Source organism: Ambystoma mexicanum, chromosome 5q (assembly GCF_040938575.1).
Source record: "Ambystoma mexicanum isolate Mex_15411 chromosome 5q, UKY_AmexF1_1, whole genome shotgun sequence".
In the NCBI taxonomy this organism is placed as follows: domain Eukaryota; kingdom Metazoa; phylum Chordata; class Amphibia; order Caudata; family Ambystomatidae; genus Ambystoma; species Ambystoma mexicanum.
This window is the reverse complement of record NC_090933.1, coordinates 673815135-673821359: the sequence shown is the minus strand read 5'-3', so window position 1 is coordinate 673821359 and position 6225 is coordinate 673815135. Positions and strand designations below refer to the sequence as shown.

Below are 6225 nucleotides of genomic sequence, written 5' to 3'. Positions count from 1 at the left end.
AAATAATAAACATAAAAAAGGGCATAGAAGCCGGTGAGTGAGGAATATGGAGGCCATCATGCAATGGCGCATAGTGCAAGCGTACTCATAGGGACTGACCAGAGATCAGGATAAATAAGAAAAGTAGAGTTAATATGTTCCATAATGAAACATAAGAATTCTGGTGTTCACCATCGCAACGCATTTTATAATTTTGGTTCTAATGGAACAGAAATTTGTGAATAGTACAATAATCGTTACAGTCATGATAGATAACACAAATGGTACATGCAGTTTACTCTTAATAGTCCAAAACAAATCATGTAGAGTCATGAGGCTACTCATTATATAGTGAGACAAGTATAATTCAATGGCAAGGGGATAAAAGATTGCGATGTAGCCTATTACTCATACAAGGTTCGAACGAATGGAGAGATGGTTCAATTGGTCATTCGTGAACAGGTGCAAACATTTAAGTGAATATAGGCAAGTCAAACATAGGAAAATACAGTTCCCTTGAAGAAAACATCAAAGTCACAACACTTGTAATGACAAAGAAAAAAAAAAAAAAAAATTTTTTTTAAGGTCCGGGATACTGACACTTGTGTATAGTAGTTGGCGATGTAACATGTGAGTTTCACAATTCACTATAGAAAGCAACTCAAAGAGAATTCATCATTCAGACCCTTAGGTTGCAAAGTGTCAAGTGTGTGGATCCAGTACTTCTCTCGCTGTGACAACAGGGATTGGTAATTGCCACCTCTGTGTGGACGTTTGACAATTTCTATGACTTGAAATTTAATTTGTGCAATCGTATGTTGGAATTCGATGAAGTGCCTTGCCACTGGGGATCTGAGATTCTTACATCTGATGGTGGATTTGTGTTCTGACCATCTTTCTTTGACGGGTCTTGTGGTTTGTCCTATGTATAATTTACCACAGGGACATTTCAATGAGTAGATGACACCTGCGGAGAGGCAGGTGGAAAAGTCTCTGATTTTGAATTTCTTCCCAGTTTGTGGGTGAGATATCGTTTCACCTTTTATAACATTGTTACAGTTCGTACAGTTCAAGCAGGGAAAGGTACCCTTCTTTATGGTACTCAGTACAAGTTGTTTGTCTTTAGGAGGTCTTTCCGCTCTCACTAGTTTATCTTTGAGATTATGTCCACGTTTAAAGGCCATCATTGGTGCTTTGGGAAATAATTTCAGGAGAGAGGGATCATTGTGTAGTATGGTCCAATTTTTTAGGCCTGAGAGACAGACAAAAAGAAAAAGAAAAACACGACGAGGCAAGAAAAACACAAAAAGGAAGATACAAATAAGTGAAAATCTAGTCATCAACCTATCAAGCAAAAACCTGACGAGTGGCCAACTTGATATCTTAAACCGTGGTCTTTCCTTTGTTCCTACTTGCAACACATCACTATTTGAAGAAAAAATCTGTCTTCACAGATTGTTGAGGAAATTAAGATTGAAGATGTTTTTCGAATCCGATTTGGATACAGAATCACAGGCCCTAGAGGATGACATCCTACAGATGCGCCCCAAGAGTACTTTCGACCCTCAGATTCAAAATTCGATCTTGGATCTCTTCGAGAAGAGTGTCATTAATGACCTCAAAAGAATTAATTACCATAGCACTAAACCAGTTAATATTAAGAATAGCCAACTTGAACATGTTGAACAGCTGGCTAAAGATGAAGATTTAACTATCAAACCTGCGGATAAGGGTGGGGCAATCGTGATCATGGATTCATCCTACTACACACGGAGATGTCTGGAACTACTTAACGACACCGTTACTTACACAAAACTTGATAATGATCCACTACTTAGAATCAAAGCCATCATCCAGAAAGCTATTGACAATGCTTTGGAAAACAACTGGATTGATTCAAAAACAAGTCAGTTCCTTATAAACAAATATCCAATCACGCCTGTGTTCTATGGCTTACCAAAGGTTCATAAAGACAACATTAATCCGCCACTCAGACCAATAGTTGCGGGAACTGATAGCATATTTGACCCATTGGCCATCTATGTGGATCGTTTACTTCAACCTCTAATCCAGGAAATACCAACCTACCTGAAGGACACTACAGACTTCCTCAACTGTCTACAAGAAATCATAGCCCTGGACACTAGCTGCATTCTCTTTAGTATGGATGTATGCAGCCTTTACACCTCTATTCCCCACATCGAAGGGGTTGATGCTGTACTCTGGCTCCTGTTGAATCATGAACATATAAGAGGGAACAAAGAATTTATTGTGGAATTACTGGAAATAATTCTTCACAACAGTTACTTTAGATTTCAGGGCCAATACTATGTACAATCATCAGGTACTTCAATGGGGTCGGCCATGGCTCCGGTTTATGCTAACACCTACATGTATAAATTTGAAAAAGAAAACGTGTTGGATCACCCATTTTGGTCATTTAAAATCTTGACCTGGAAACGTTATATAGATGATATCTTCGGTATCTGGTGTGGTACACGAGATGAATTGGATCTCTTTTTGGAACATCTGAATTCAGTGAACAACACAATCAAATTCACAATGGAAGTAGGGGACCCTTCATTACATTTTTTGGATGTGAGCTTACAGATCAAAGAGGGTCACATCGACACCACGGTGTACCATAAACCAACAGACGTGAATAATCTTTTACATTTCAGCAGTTTCCATCCTAAACCCATGCTCAAAAGCCTACCATTCAGTCAAATGTTAAGATTGAAGAGAATTATCTCAGACCCAGCAGGCCTTGACTCAGAATGTTCATTTCTAGTTGAACGATTTGGATCTAGGGGGTATCCAGATACTATCACAGGAGAAGCCCGCAACAGATCAGAGACCTTCACGAAGGAACAACTACGCATCCCTAAAGTCAAGGATAAGTCCACACCGCTACTCTACATTTCAAAGTACTCACGACAGAGTTTCCAAATCAGCAAAACTCTGCGTAAAAATTGGACCATACTACACAATGATCCCTCTCTCCTGAAATTATTTCCCAAAGCACCAATGATGGCCTTTAAACGTGGACATAATCTCAAAGATAAACTAGTGAGAGCGGAAAGACCTCCTAAAGACAAACAACTTGTACTGAGTACCATAAAGAAGGGTACCTTTCCCTGCTTGAACTGTACGAACTGTAACAATGTTATAAAAGGTGAAACGATATCTCACCCACAAACTGGGAAGAAATTCAAAATCAGAGACTTTTCCACCTGCCTCTCCGCAGGTGTCATCTACTCATTGAAATGTCCCTGTGGTAAATTATACATAGGACAAACCACAAGACCCGTCAAAGAAAGATGGTCAGAACACAAATCCACCATCAGATGTAAGAATCTCAGATCCCCAGTGGCAAGGCACTTCATCGAATTCCAACATACGATTGCACAAATTAAATTTCAAGTCATAGAAATTGTCAAACGTCCACACAGAGGTGGCAATTACCAATCCCTGTTGTCACAGCGAGAGAAGTACTGGATCCACACACTTGACACTTTGCAACCTAAGGGTCTGAATGATGAATTCTCTTTGAGTTGCTTTCTATAGTGAATTGTGAAACTCACATGTTACATCGCCAACTACTATACACAAGTGTCAGTATCCCGGACCTTAAAAAAAATTTTTTTTTTTTTTCTTTGTCATTACAAGTGTTGTGACTTTGATGTTTTCTTCAAGGGAACTGTATTTTCCTATGTTTGACTTGCCTATATTCACTTAAATGTTTGCACCTGTTCACGAATGACCAATTGAACCATCTCTCCATTCGTTCGAACCTTGTATGAGTAATAGGCTACATCGCAATCTTTTATCCCCTTGCCATTGAATTATACTTGTCTCACTATATAATGAGTAGCCTCATGACTCTACATGATTTGTTTTGGACTATTAAGAGTAAACTGCATGTACCATTTGTGTTATCTATCATGACTGTAACGATTATTGTACTATTCACAAATTTCTGTTCCATTAGAACCAAAATTATAAAATGCGTTGCGATGGTGAACACCAGAATTCTTATGTTTCATTATGGAACATATTAACTCTACTTTTCTTATTTATCCTGATCTCTGGTCAGTCCCTATGAGTACGCTTGCACTATGCGCCATTGCATGATGGCCTCCATATTCCTCACTCACCGGCTTCTATGCCCTTTTTTATGTTTATTATTTAGTTTCCTTTCTACGTCTGACGGCGTGTCCCCAGCACAGCTCGTTACCTAGGTTACGACCGCGCGGAGCCACTGCCTGCCGGTTTCAGTTTCCACTAACAGTGTTCCCCGCACTGTACAGGTAAGCTACCGCTACTTGGGTCCCTTTGCCCGGTTGGGAGACCCCAGGTTTATTTTTCTCCAGTATAACAGAAATGTATATGTCCCCACTTAGGTGCCAGCAGTACGTGTCTCTTTGCAGATGCCCTGCATCGTATAATTGTTTCGAATACTTGTTGACCACACGGATGCCCCTGTTGCCTTGGCTACTCGTCCCGCAACTCGAGTGAGTGCATTCTTTAAAACCAATTCCGGTTTATTTTAAGTATTATTTATTTTATTCAGTAGCGCTCTTTTGGAGTTATTCTTTCTCCGTCCACAGGAGGGGTATGGTTTTTTCTTAAACACGCTCCCCATATTGACTCAGCTTTTTCACTATTCAAGGGTGGTCCTTGCTATTTAGAACCCACTACCGCTTTTGGCTTATCTCGATCTGTCTGACTCTTCATCACGCCATTTTCTAGATCCCACCATGTAGGTGGATCTCACACAATACATCTCCTTTGTTATGTGTTTAGCTATTAGTATAGAGTGTTTCTCTTTGATCTGTTAGTTCACTCTTTTCACCATACTAGATCTCCAGTATTCTGCTCTTCACCATCTCGCTAGCATCCCGAGTTATGTACAGCTTGTCAGTCAGTCCTTGACTGTTATGGAAATAAAATAAAAGATTTTACTTTTTGTCTCCTTGAAATGTTGTCAACAGTTCAATTGGGCCCTTATGAAGAAGAGGTTACCCTCGAAACGCGTCGGCCACTCCACAATTGGACAGCATCACCTCTCCATCATTTATTGCTTCTTCGCAATTTGTTTTAATATGTTAAACGTCACGAATTACTTTGTACAACAGAATGTGCCTTTTGGCAAATTTTGTTTTCCTCTTTGCCAAATAAATTGTTATATGCTCAACTAACAAACTGCTGTTATATATCTATATCCATATATTTGAAGGCCCTATGTGGCATCAGTAAACAGTGTGCAGGGGACGGGAGGGCCCCACTTTTTGGGTCCTCTTCTATTTTCTCTTTTCTGATTTAGGCTTTGTGCCAAGGCCTTTTTTCCTCCCCCGCACCTTTAAATTCTTAAACCAGCTCTTCTGTACATATAATGATGATTTGAATTTCTATATCAATTGTTACCAGGTGTGCACCACTGTCAGCATTTTAGCTTACTTACTTTAAACATGCACAGTAAAGGGACTTACTGAGGTGTTATTTGATTTGATTTTTCCCATAGTCTAGCAAAGGAACTGTATCCTGAAATAAGAGACAATTCATCACTCGCAAGAGGGGGGACACTTGTGGAGCACCTGACACTCTTAAACACAGAACCCGAAAGACGATATTGTTTAAAAGGAGTAAAATAAAAAGGTAAACATTTGGCAAGTGATCGAGATGGGGGTCCAGAGCAGCAATGTGGTCCTCCCGCAGGAAGAGAGAGGACCACGTTTCTCTGGAAGTAAATGCGCCTGCCTGACTTATAGGAGCATAATGTATTTGTGTATCATATTCATCGTTGTTTTACTGTCATTAACGATCAGAACTGCATTTTTTATTGGTGCACAAAGCGTTCCAATTCCAGTGCACCCACCTAATGATGCACGCATGAAACCCACAAAAGCACCCAGAACTCACATAGTCATTCCAGTCCCTAGAAGATCTGATGGAGGAATGAATGAACTAGAAATGGATGTGATTAGCAATGATACACACACACACACTTGTGGTACCAACCAAACAGAAAGGCCGGAGACAGGGTCGGCAACGAATGAATGAAGAAAGGTTACTGACAACCACACGCATGCAAACACTGAATGCACACGAAACAGGCATAGTGTCAAATACTGCAGAACCACAAACCAAAACAATAGAGAAGAAGAGACTGCTTACCATAAGAAACTCCACAGCAGAGGGTGTGGAAAGACAAGGAGAGTTGGGAAGAAGGCCAACAAAAGCAGC

The 6225-nt window shown here is 40.1% G+C and overlaps 1 long non-coding RNA gene across 1 annotated transcript; it reads left to right on the top strand.

Annotated features, from left to right (window-relative positions):
• Window positions 1–4169: 4169 nt before the first annotated feature.
• On the top strand, window positions 4170–5184 carry LOC138497576 (uncharacterized). The gene is made up of 3 exons (XR_011278615.1): window positions 4170–4289; window positions 4383–4493; window positions 4974–5184. It is a non-coding gene; the product is annotated as an uncharacterized lncRNA (long non-coding RNA).
• The last annotated feature ends 1041 nt before the right edge of the window (window positions 5185–6225 follow it).